Raw genomic sequence first — 14,052 nt, 5'->3', positions numbered from 1 at the left:
ATGTCCAACACCGGACTGGAAGGTTGGTTGATCTCATGGAATGGGCAATACACGCCCAAGAAGTGGTGAGAAAAAAGTGGGGAAATGGTGCAGATTCGCCGATGGAACATGTGATGGCATCTACCATGGGTAACATAATGGAGAACGTGTTATACCAGGATCGGATGAAGAGACGGATGCCGCACAATGATCGATGCTACAGTTGTGGCAGTGTAGGGCATATGGCTCGCCACTGCAAAAAGAAACCTATACCGAAAAGGAAACATGGGAAATCTTACAGACCTCCACCATATAATACGCGATATGGTGAAGGACATAAAACAAAACATTCAGATTGACGCGAGGAACCCCATTTCAACACTGATGACAACAGTCACAACAGTGAGGAATGGGAATCAATAAAACCAGTTGAAATCTTGGATTTGACTAATGTGTTTGCCTTAACCTTACCGGAAAACGAAAAACCTTATTATTGGCTAAAAATCGGGAAAAAGGATGTCAAATTTCTTTGCGATAGTGGTGCATGCAGATCAGTGTTAAGAGACACCATTCCAGGTGTCACTCCGAGTCGACAACAAATTTCTGTGGTATCTGCAGATGGGAAAGTGACATTGTTACCGATTTCTAAACCAATAAAAATTTTAGATGAGGGACTAAGTCCATACAAGGTCACTATGGTCTTGAGTGGAGAGTGTCCTATAAATTTGTTGGGGAGAGACCTGTTACAAAAATTGCAAATAGCTTTAATACCAACAGAAGAAGGGTATAAACCCAAAAAAGTGAATTTTCTGGAGTCCTTCGTAGTTGACGCTATGGGGGACCCAGTAAAGGTCGATTCATTAGAATTATGACTGATGGCCACTTTAGGGGCGGAGGACTTTCCAGACGTCCCTGCCACCCTTTGGTCATCGGGAAAAACTGATGTGGGCTTACTTAAAACAGCGAAACCAGTTGAAGTATTGCCTAAAACGACTTATCGACCAAGACTTAAACAATATCCATTAAAACAGGACGCTATTATTGGCATCACCCCTGTAATACGGGATATGGTGAAAGCTGGTATTTTGATTGAAGACCCAACTTGTGAATGTAATACACCGATATTTCCTGTTAAAAAAGTGGAATCTGGAGTTTGGAGAATGGTGCATGATTTACGACAGGTAAATAAATCCATACAATCACGTGCTCCGTGTGTGCCAGACCCGCACACATTATTGAACAGTTTAAAACCTGACAAAAAATGGTTTACAGTGATTGATTTGAGCAATGCCTTTTTCTCCATTCCGTTACACAAAAATTCACGTCATTGGTTCGGATTTACATTTAATGGGAAAAAATATACATATACAAGATTACCACAAGGGTTTACAGATAGTCCTACAATTTTTTCACAGGAAATGTCTTCGTGCATTGCTGATTTTAAACATCCTGAATCTTCTCAGATTCTTTTGTATGTTGACGACATCTTAATTGCTTCACCGACTGAAGATGAGAACAAGACTGTATCAATAGCTTTGTTCCAATATTTAGCGAATACAGGTAACAAAGCTTCTTTGGATAAATTGCAGTTCTGTCAACAAGAAGTAGTTTTCTTAGGACATCTTTTGTCAAGAAAGGGAAGAGAGTTGACAACTAAGAGAAAACAGACAATTTTGCAGGTTCCTCGACCTAAGACGAAAAAACAGATGATGACGTTTTTGGGACTGTGCAATTATTGCAGAACTTGGATTCCGCATTATGCACAAGTTACCCAACCATTATTGACACTTATATACCAAGACGAAATGGCACTGAAAGACTCTATTCAGTGGACCGAAGAGGGCAGTAAAGCATTTACAGAATTAAAAAATTTGATAGCAAACACTAGCGTCTTAGCTTTACCTGACTATGACAAACCTTTTGTTCAAACAGTTGACTGCAAAGACAAATACATGACTTCAGTCCTGTTACAAAAGCATGGACAAAAGCTGAGACCAGTTGCATTTTATTCTAAAAGAATGAATCAGATCCAGGCGCTTTGTTGGCAAAATGGTTGTGTGAAATGTTGTACAACAACAAAGAGGTCCACAGCACATGTACTGCCGCAGTCCTGTGTTCCCTTTGCAGGAACAGAGAGGCTGCTGGGCTCCCCGAAGGCGCTGATCAAGGTCTGCACCAAAGTCGGAGGGGCCATTCACCGTGCTGATAACCACGCCAACTGCCATCAAAATCGCCGAGAGGTCCACCTGGGTGCATCAAAGCCACTGCAAAATCGTTCACCAACCAGATCCGGAGCAGGTGGAAGAGAGACGGAGCCAAACCACTCAATAGCCATGGGTTTGGTCCACATCATCTTGCTGTATGAATTAGTGGAGGCAATCCAGATGACGCACGTAAAGCCTCCCATTCCATCAGCCTGCCAGACTCCACCATTGCAACCAACGATGACAGAAAAGTGCCCTAGCATGGCACATCCTGTAGCCTGCTTGCCACTACAAGATGCAGGAATCATCTCATTTCCTCTTAACATCCTCAGGAACGAAGCACGACAAACGGGAAGTGATTACCCTCATGGTCCTTGGTACGCTCGTATCAAGTCAGGGAAGACTTGGACCACTGGTTGGGACTCAGTTGTGGTCCATTCTGAGCCCAAAACAAAATGGGTTCAAAATAGCTGTGCCCAAGAAGCAAAACGAATTGTCAGAAAGATAACTCAAGGGAACTGGTTAGGAACTGGAACTGGCACAATGACAGATATCCAACTCGTTATCGTAACCCACAAGGTTGCGGGATGCATGGACTTGAGACTCTGTCCTGATTTTCGTGAACATCACACTGGTTTTCCTGTAACTATATGCATGTTGTCATCTTTGACAACACCAGTCGTGACATCGCCTTTCCAGCGCAAACCGCACATCAAACCGACAGCCTGGATGGAAACACCTGACAAAAAGCCCAAAATTCAGATGTCATGGACGCATTATATCAACCATTTGCAGGAGAAAAACATGACTGGAATCCGTTGTTATCAAACACGTGGTATCGTTATGCTACATTAATTGCTAAACAAAATAGGAAAAGTAATTGCTTTGTTTGTTCTTTTATGCCACATTCTGTAACGCAACAAAGAGTGCATTCAAAGGTATTTGGAGATAAAATGGCTCGAGCTGCGTATATGTTAATATCTTCGCATAAACCTGATCAACATTTTCCAGTTCTTCGCAATGCTTCGAGAGGAGAGATTGTTCCAAGTTTGGATACCATTTTGGAAACTGAAAATCAGGTTATGACCGAGAGCGGATTGCGATTACCAGTATGCGTTGCAATGTACGGTACAGGTCAAAATCTAGGTTTTATAGATGAGAATAGATGTTTATACGTGCTACCGTTAAACACCAATGTCACCATTTTACCTGTATCTTCACATCTTTGGTGGTTATGTGGTTGGAAAGTATATTCTTTTATTCCTCCGAAAGCCTACGGTATGTGCGCACCTGTTACTGTGACTGACAATACTTTCATCATTACCAGTCGTCCAGCACACCATCATGTGAAAAGAAGAGTGTCGTTTAAGCCCCACGATTCGATCTGGGGAACTGATGTTCCAGAACAATTCAAACACCATAGCACGGGAAGTAAGGTAATGTTAGCTCTTTTTCCACAAATTGGAGTAGCTAAAAACATGCTACGAATTGAAACAATTGACTACAGGTTTCAAGTGTTTGTAAACGCCAGTTTGGAAGTAGATGAAATGCAAAACACTGAAATTGCAGCAATTAGACAAATGGTGCTGCAAAATAGAATGGTTTTGGACCTTTTGACCGCGCCACAAGGGGGCGTCTGTGCTATGGTGGGTGATACTTGTTGTACGTACATACCCGAAGAAGCGAATTCCATAAACATGACTGATGCTCTGTCTGTTGTCAGGGATCTCAGAGATGCCATGGCCAAGGATCACCGGCCTGATCAACCGTGGATCTTTGACGGGCTCTTTGGGGGCTCTTGGTATAAGACTTTGCTCAGACTGTTTATCCCATTCGCAATTGTGATTGTACTTATTTTCTTAGTCATTGGTTGTATTATTCCATGCTTAAGAACAATGCTAATGAATATGATAACTAATTCCCAGGTAAATTACGCAAAGGTTTTGTATCAACAAATGCGTGAAGGGGACCCAGTGTTGTAGCTAGGGATAGTACACCATGGCCAGAGAGTGGTTGCTCCAAAGAACAAAAGCAAAAAAAGAAAACGGAGAGCCGAGAAGGAGTTTTCCTCATTAAAAACCCTCAAAAATGGAGAGGTTATATATCACAGCAGCAAAATTGTGATAGAGGTTTTTCGCCTTCTCCATGGTAAGTTAAATAATATTAGACGTTGGATAGATGAGATTAGAATGGTTCCCTGTGCAATTAGTATGACGTGCATGCATGAAATCTTTTGGAAATGTATGAACTGATGTTTAAATGCACAACAGGAGGGAATGATAGAGTGTTTATGCACATTAGTAAACATATTACGTTATTTCATGTTTATATTAAGTAAACATATGTTTTTTCATGTTTAGCTTAGTATATATTATGAATTGTGCACGTTTAATTTCAGTCTAATTTAGTTAAATAAAACTATCAGTCTTATTAGTACAATAGCCGTGGAAGGAAAAAAGCAGCGGCTCCAACTTCAATCTAAGACCCGCCCAACACTGAATTGCTCGTAACCGATTGGACGGGAAAGGTCGACTTGTTCGCAACTGATTGGACAACAGATCGCCACTCTGTATGTTTAAAAACTTGGAGCGGGAGCTCTTGCCTTCTCTTGCTTCTCTTTGCTTCTTTGTGCTCTTGTGCTCATGTCTTCGTCCCACCGAGAGGAGAAGTGCTTTCTCTGCCTCATTAGAATAAAGTAGATGTTTGTCCACCATCTATTGTACTTGCTGATATTTTTATCAAGTGAACTCCAGACAATGCGCGAACCAGGAGAGACAAACGAAGTTTTAACCGGACATCCTTCCTGACCACAAATGAAACAGTGAGGGCAGCTCTTAATGTTCTTTCGCACACAGGCCTGACACCTGCCCCTAGTCTCATTCGTTGGTGCCTGGGGTCGCGTCGAGGATCGAGTCAGGGACGGACATGGATCTACCCGAGGCACCGATTCTGTAGGTTTAACAACTTGGACAAAGTGTTTGGTCAGTGCGGTCACTTGTGCAGTCAGTTCGAGAATGGCAGCACGGTTCGCCTGTAATTCAGAGTCAACTTTGGTCTGGTTAATCTGGTCAGTTTGATTAGTTTGAGCAGCATGGACATTCACAGATCGATTTTTAGTCACAGTACCGAGGCGTTTCACCCTCTCAGCCTCTTCACTTGTGGACTTTGTAAGTTGTTCTAACAGGACATCATCACGAACCTGTAAATCGGTAAGGAATGGTTTGAGATCACATCTGACATCATAATTCTTCTCATTTAGCCCTTGATAGAGTGTGTGCAGAAATTTACCTTGGACAAGTTTTTGATCGTAACCAAAATCTGCACCTGGTTGTTATGACTCAAACATAATTCTCTGCTTCAAATCCATCAGTCTATATAAAAATTGCTATGGAGACTCACTGTCTCGCTGCTGAGCGGTACTGAGCTCGTTGAAGAGCTCAGAGCTGCTCTTGTCTCTGATATGTGATCGTAAAATTGTTTTTAACTGTGACATTTTAAGACCCTCTGTATCACTTAGCATGTCTCGGAATGTCCCAGCTTTAGTTATCTTCGACACAGTGCGGATAACCTCAGACTCGCTAAACCCTTCTTGTAGTCCCCCATCCATTTGTCTACACAGGCTACGGTATGACAGTTCAGACTCGGTGTCAGAAATCTGACCACCATAAATTTTTAACTCCCTCCGTGGAAACAGAGCAGCTACATCCGTGTACTTCACCACCTGCTCCCCCATACCGGAGGATAAGCCGGCATGTTCAGGAGGGGCACCACCCGAACTGTTGGCGATGATCCTGAATAGCGATGGAGTGGTGACGTTCCTGACCGGTGTGGGGATGTCTCTCGGTGGAAGAGGTGTGACCTCAACTCCTCCTCTCAGGTAAGCTCCTTCCCCAGTAGGCTCCTCCGGGGCATCTAAGATCATGTCATCGAGGTGAAGGAGTTGAGACATGCCTTCATCTTCTATGTGTCTTAATTTGTCACCTCTGACGTAGTCAATAATCACATCAAACAGTTCTGGTTCACTAAAGGCCGCAAGGTCCTCAGTGACACTCTCATCCACTGCGCTGACAACAGTTAGTAGCTGATTGACATTCAAGGCTAATAGTCTCTTTTGGATCTTGAAAATCAATACCCGTCGTGGAGTTGTGGGAGCCATCGTTAGCCCCTGAAGCCTCTATTCTCTGGAGAACGGACAGCACTACAGTCTTTCCTGAAGCTTTAGGCACAGGTTCTCTTCGTAGCAGCTCCCACTCTGCCCACTAGCGGCACGGATCCTGGACGAGCCCCCAATTGTAACCGGCCTCAGGCCTAGGGGATACCTGGGTCGGTCCAAAGGCGTCACAGGCAGGTAGCACTGTGAACGACGAGGAAAAGACGACACGAGACAACCGTGTTAATCAGCTTCACACAGCGGCATTTATGACTAACTCATTTACTCATCAAAACATCAATTCAGCAATTTCAATATCAGAATACATTCATGTGTAGATCTATACATTCAACATCTATACATTGTATATATCCTCCACATTTGCACATGCTTATGTACGTCTGCACGCTCGTGTGTGTTGTACTGGGAACTACAATTGACATCCAAAAATCCAAATTCATCAAAGCCACAAAACATTCATCAAAGTCACAAAACAAGGTTTCATATATAGCATCGCCCAACAAGTCCCCAAATTACTTTAACATCTTGAGGATGTCTAACACTTATTATTTTGAGTACGAGGAAAATACGACACGAGACAACCGTGTTAATCAGCTTCACACAGCGGCATTTATGACTATGTGGCGTCACAAGTGTGTATGATTTTGAAGTGCGCCTTTCAACCCTTTCATGTCTTTCAATTCCTTGATCTCCTTGATGTGCGTCTAACCCTGACGCATAGCACACGCTTGAAAATGGTATAAAAGGAGCTGTCGCGGGACAGAGAGATGGGGCGAACCACGGGGCAGAATCATCTCAGACTCATCTCGGACTCACAGACTCAAAGAGACTTGCAGAGCCCCGCACATGCACGCCCGGCTTACGCCGGGCGTCGGACGGACATCACGGCACGACTTGCTCAACTCCACGCCACGATCAAGCTCTGCGTGTCACCTGCCTGGGAGATCTGACAACGAACCTACTTACAAATAAAGAGAACCCTCAAACTCTTTAACTACATCGTCTTCTACATCGTCTTCCTCCGTTACATTCACAGGCGCATAGCGCCCTCTCCTGACTTGGTAGTCTAATCGAATAACATACAGTAACGGAGGTCGTTTCTAACCCCCTACATTCAGTTGATTTTGATGTTTTACATTTTGTTCCTGCTGACCTTTATTTTAATACAATTTGTCAAACAACCTCCTGCTCCCTCCTGCCTGCTTTTTGGGATCTGCACCCGTCATCACCACCTTGCAAACCGTGACAGAATGAACCGACCAACCATCGGATCCCGCAGGTACATCGGACCCGTCTCATTTCCACCCTGTGCCTGGCAATGCTACGTCCACGTTATCCCAAGCCTCATCGAGTTTGAAACGCGTCACTCGACGAGCCGTAACGTCCACGTAAACGTCCGGCCGAGACCTCCTTCCAGGTGGCCGTCCAGGGTGACACTGGGTGTCTGGCAGTGCACGCCCACGTCCAGCCACGCCACGTCCGGCCGAGACCTGGTCCCATACGGCTGTACGGGGTGCCATTCTGCGCCTGGCAGTTCGACGTCCACGTTGAGCCATGCGCCGTCGCGTGAACGTGCGAGAGGGATCGCACTCACGCCCACGACGATCCGTGCCGCGTCTTCGTCCACCCCAGGCCGAGTCCCGTTCCCATCAGGCCGCCGCCCGTCGTATGCTGGAGAGGCAGCGGTTGCCGTCTCCACCATTGTTCCCTGGCGAGTGGACCTTTTTGGAGACTGTTGGGACTTCTGGAAGCAGCCCCTTGAAGCGGGGGGGGGGGGGTACTGTCATGATCTGGTTGGCGACCAACGGGGGGCGCTGTCGCCCCCACCTGCACCTGCACAGGGGCTCGTCGTCCCGATGAGATTGGCGACCAACGGGTAGCGACGTCAGCCTTGCCTGCAGCCTCGCAGGTGCTGGTCGTTTTAATCATTAACACTTAAAAGGACACCCGGCACGACCATCCGATGTCGGTTCATTGTTTGCTGCTTGTTTGTTGCATGCTTTGTCTGCAATCGCATGCATTGTATGCTGTGCATGTGTTTGTTTAACCTTGGCGGACTTTTGCACTTGGTTTTCTTTCGATACTTTGTATTTTTACTGTTCAGTTGATTTTGATGTTTTACAATTTGTTCCTGCTGACCTTTATTTTAATACAATTTGTCAAACAACCTCCTGCTCCCTCCTGCCTGCTTTTTGGGATCCGCACCCGTCATCACCACCTTGCAAACCGTGACACACATTTCACATTTAAACACAATTGTTTTTGCGTATTTGTAGTAATCAATAATGAAATCACCGTCCCATATGATTTTGATCACCTTGTCACTTCTTGAGTCTTTGGCATACATACAATAATCACCTGGGTTTTGCTTATACTCATTATCGGTGAAATAATCATGTAAGACCTTGTTCCCGTTTTGGCCCGATTGTTTGAAACCGTAAAGTGATTTTTCTAGTTTGTAAACTAGACCATCATCCTTTTCTTCATTTTCCAAAGTTGCTTTTGGAAGCACCACTCTTTTACCTGTTTGATTGGCTGTTGGTGAAAACGTCTCTCCATATTCTATGTTTTCCACCTGGCTCTTGCCCTTTGCTACAAATCGTGCTTTGTATTTGTCTCTGACATGTACATCACGTTTGATAGCATATACCTATTTAACCCCCACTGTTTTCTTGCCCGCTGGTAGGGTTGTTACAGTAAATGTGTTGTTCTCATTTAATGACGGAATTTCCTCATCCATGGCTTTTGCCCATTCTTGTGAATAAGTTGATCTCATAGCCTCTGCATATGTTTGCGGAACACCACACACAGCTCTGTAACCGTAGTCTACTGTGGTGTGTGCCCCATCGTTATCGCTATACCCAATCACATAATCATCAAAGTGACTTGGTTTCTTTCTTTCCCTAGTAGGATACCTTCTTTTTTTCAGGTTCATCATTTGTGTCACTTTGTTGTGAGAGTTTATGTTCATTTGGCCTAATCTCTGTGACTGCACTTTCGCGTGCATCCCTGTCTTGTACACATGACTCTTGGGCTCACTTATTAGGCTTCTAAAAGACCTCACATGTCTTAGGCTGTCTCATGCCATAATGTGTTTTCATCAGTTTGTGTCTCTTTCTCCACAGCTGCCTTGTTCACAAACTTTACGAGCCTATGTTTTAGCACTCTATTTGTGTTTGGATTGTAAACCAGGTGTGCAGGGCTATATTTATCAAACCCCACAAAAAGTCCTGGATCACCTTTGGGATCAAGCTTTCCCTTTTCCTGTCTGTATGTACAGCATGAAGATCCGAATTTTTGCAGTTTGGATACATTAGGTTTCTTACCCGTTATCATCTGATAAGGAGTTTGCCCTGTATGAACACTAAATGAGCCCTGAATGACAAAGAATACATGTGAGCAACTGCAAGATAACTTCTAATCGTCTCTGCTTGGTCTGAGAACCCTTGATCAGCCAAATAAGATCTCTAATGACTAAAAGAAAAGGGAGGTCTACATACGCTAACACCAAAGCTAACGTTATCCCTGTACCCCTTAATGCTGCCAATACGGGATGTGAAAGTGAAAATACTGCTTCATTGCCTCCTGTATGTCGTCCAAAAGAAAGTCAAGCAATGATTGTTGCTAATATGCATTATTACCTGGGGGGTGAACCTGCTGTGGCTTCCAATGAGAATGTGGTTGGAGATTCATTCTCTCCGCTTCAACTCTCTCCTGCGGCTACCTCTACCACAGCTTCCTCCCCTACCTCACCAGCAGCCAAAACAGCTCGCAATACCCGAGGTCCAGTCCTCCCAGACCTCATGGCAATTCTGCTCGCTGAATTTGAGTCTCTGCAGCAACTAATGAACACAAGAGCTGATGTCCTAGACCAGGGGTGTCCAAAGTCGGTCCTCGAGGGCTGCTGTCCTGCCTGTTTTCCAGCTCTCCCAGGAGCAACACACCTGATTCAAATAATCAGCTCATCAGCCAGCTCTGAAGCAGCATCAAAATGGTCCTGATGATTTGAATCAGGTGCGTTGCCGAGACGCTATGATTAAGGTGAACTCCGTGACTATTGCAAAAGTACAAGCAGAGAGTAAAGACAATACAAAACAAATACATCGGCTTGAAAGTTTCTCTGGACCAGATGCATGCAGAAACGGTTGCAATAAAGGATAGATTGAGAAAACTGGAGTCTCACCCACGCAGTTTAAACAAAGACATGATAAACCGCATTTCCAAGTGAGAGACCTATCACCAACGTTGGAATCTTATCCTCCATGGATTGGAAGAAAACAACCAGCAGAATATCCTTCAGGAGACCATACAAGTACTTGGTGTGGTGGACACCATGGCCTCGGCCCGAGACGCCCAGACAGCTCCAGGAGTCGCCCTGTAATGATCCAGTTTGCCTTCAGGATCCAGAAAGAAGCCATCTGGGCAGCAGCGAAAGCGGGTAACTCCTTCCTCCAGGCGAAAGGTCTTCGGCTGTCCCTTGACTTCCCACCAGAGATACGTGAAAGGAGGCGTCTGTTGTGGCCCCAAGTGGACAAGGCCCGAAAGGATGATAAGCAGGCCAATTTTGTGGGAGGTCGTGTCTTTGTGGATGGGGTTGAGATCTTCCCTCCCTTATATTTAGGAGGTTCTGACTGACTTAACCTCTAAGTATCCTCCAATACCTGTAAATAATTTTGATTTACCAGGCTGTTAAACTAATAGCATTAAAAGAATAATCTTCTTCTTTTCCTTTCGGCTTTTCCCCTCAGGGGTCGCCACAGCGAATCAATGTCCTCCATCTCTCCCGGTTTTGTGCATCCTTTCCTCTCACACCAGCTACCTTCATGTCCTCTTTGACCACATCCATAAACCTCATCTTCGGTCTTCCTCTCGGTCTCCTGCCTGGCAGTTCAAGGCTCAGCATCCTTCTCCCGATATAGTCACTCTCCCCCCTTGTGGCTACATTTATTAAAAGAATAATAAATAAATAAATAAATAAATAATAAAGCAGTTGCTCTCGAAATGGAAATTGAATATTCTACACCTTATGATACACATCGTACATTATGGGCTTATTATGTTTAAATGTACTACTTTTGGTTATTCAGCAGTCCTTAGTCTCTATTTCTTTTTCAATAGAGACTGTGCTTCACCAAATCTTTGGTGTGAGCACTTTGTTTTTGAAGTGATCCCGTGGATTGCTGTTTGAGTTTTCTATATTTAGTTCTTATTAAAAAATATTGTAATTTCTTTTATATTTTACTTTTCCTAGCTTAATTTTTCACTTCTTCTATTTTCCTTGTCTATTTTCTACTGTTCTCATCCCTATGTCCCTTTCCCTTCTCTCCCTAAATGCCAGGGGTTTAAGGAACACCTTGAAACGCAAAGCTGTATTTTTGTTCCTCAGAAAATTTAAGTGTGATTTCTTGTTTTTGCAAGAAGCTCATAGTACAAAAAATGACGTCAGCCTCTGGAAAAGGCAATGGGGAAGAGACTTATGGGGAGCACACAGGTCGGAAAAAGCAGCCGGTGTCACAGTTCTAAAAGAAATTTTTTCTGGGGAAATTATTGGTCATGACAGTGACCTGGAAGGTCACTATATCATACTTATGTTGTCAATCTCTGATGAAAATGTTTCGTATGATTAATATATATGGGTACAATTGACGTCCTAAAAATATATTATTGTTAGAAGAAATTGATAAAAAAAGTTGAGTACTGGTTAAACAAATATCCAACTGCCTATTTAATTCTGGGTGATGATTTTAATGTAGTTATCAATAACAAACAAGATTGACTTCCACCACCAAGCCAAGCAGTCTCTAATCTATACCTCATCACCTTCATGGAGAAATACAACCTATATGATGTTTTCAGAAAAAGGTTTCCCTCTCTAAAAACATATACTTGGCACTCTAAGGACCTTTCAAAACAATCGAGACTGGATTACTGGTTGATATATAAAACAATCTCTGCAGACCTCGTTGAAGTAGACCCAGCACCACTGTCTGATCATAAAATAATCACACTTAAGATAACCTTGACACCAGTTATGAATATTCCTAAGGCTTTATGTTGGAAGCTGAACAACAGTTTGTTAGCCCATGATGAGGTAAAGCAAAATATAAACAGGTGAACAAAGTCTCATTGGGATACAGCCCTTCTTCAAATCTCTTTCAGCCTCCAATGGGAACTTCTAAAGTACGAAATTGGTAAATACATGAGGAAATATAGCAGCAATTTAGCGAAACACAGAAGAGCGGAAGAGGACAAATTATGTGCTCAAATAATCGCTCTTTCCAGTCAATCAGCAACCCTATGATCACGCCAAGTTAGCAGACTACCAAAATAAACTTGATGGTATATATAGACGAAAAGCAGAGGATGCATTTATCAGATCCAGTAGGCGTTTGCTGGAAGAAAGGGAAAAATGCTCATCGTACTTCTTTAACTTGGAAAAATCTAAATCTAAAGAACAAACAATTGACACATTAAAAGTCTCATCTCATCTCTCATCTCATTTTCCGTACCGCTTATTAGGGTCGCATTAGGGTCGCGGGGGCTGCTGGAGCCTATCTCAGCTGTCTTCGGGCACGAGGCGGGAGACACCCTGAATTGGTTGCCAGCCAATCGCCAAGGGCACACAAAGACATACAACAGTCACTCTCACACTCACACCTAGGGACAATTTGGAGTGGTCAATCTGCCTGCCATGCATGTTTTTGGAGTGTGGGAGGAAACCGGAGGACCCGGAGAAAACCCACGCGTGTCCGGGGATAACATGCAAACTCCACACAGGGAGGCCGGACCGAACGGACGCGAACCGGCGACCTCTGCACTGTGAAGCCGGTGTGCTAACCACTCGACTACCGGGCCGCCCACATTAAAAGTTGATAACAAAATTGTTTCAGACTACCACAAAATCTCCTCTTTCTGCTCAAAATTCTATGGTAACCTACATACTTCCAACCATATGCAAGCAGAGCCAGTGTCAATTTTAGAATCCATTACATCCAATAAAACTTTTAACATTAATGAGAAAAAAACGATGTGATCAACCAATCAGTCTAATTGAAGTGCAGGATGCAATTAAGCAGCTCAAGACAAATAACTATCCTGGAAACGATGGGCTTACTTCAGAATTGTATACAACTTTTTCTGACTCTTTGGCTCCTTTCCTGCTCAATGTTTTTTTCTGAAAGCATCTCAAAAGGCTCCCTCCCCTGTTCACTCTCTCAAGGTCTCTCTTTCCAAAACAAAAAAAAGACACATAATCTCTTGAAAACTGGCGCCCTATCTGCCTACTAAATACAGACTTTAAAGTTTTCGCCTCCATCCTTGCAAACCGACTTAGAAAATCCTTACCGCATATAATTAGTGAAACACAGTCAGGCTTCTTGAGTAAAAGACACATTGCCAATAATGTTCGTCTTGTATTGGATATTCTTGATTATCAGGAACTTATTAACCACAATAGTTTTATTTTATTTCTCGATTTTTACAAAGCTTTTGACACTTTGGAACACCATTTTATTTTTCAATCACTTAATAAGTTTGGTTTGGGAAACTACTTTACCCAGGCTGTTAAGACATTGTACACCAACTGCAACTCCTCAATACTGCTTAAATATGGTACATCCCCTCGCTTCAACGTCTCCTGTGGCATCCGTCAAGGTTGTCCCATTTCTCCGTATTTATTCTTACTTTCAGCACAAATCT

Source organism: Hippocampus bargibanti, linkage group LG02 (assembly GCF_051943395.1).
Source record: "Hippocampus bargibanti isolate YZ-2025 linkage group LG02, ASM5194339v1, whole genome shotgun sequence".
Taxonomy (NCBI): domain Eukaryota; kingdom Metazoa; phylum Chordata; class Actinopteri; order Syngnathiformes; family Syngnathidae; genus Hippocampus; species Hippocampus bargibanti.
This window is presented reverse-complemented; position numbering follows the sequence as displayed.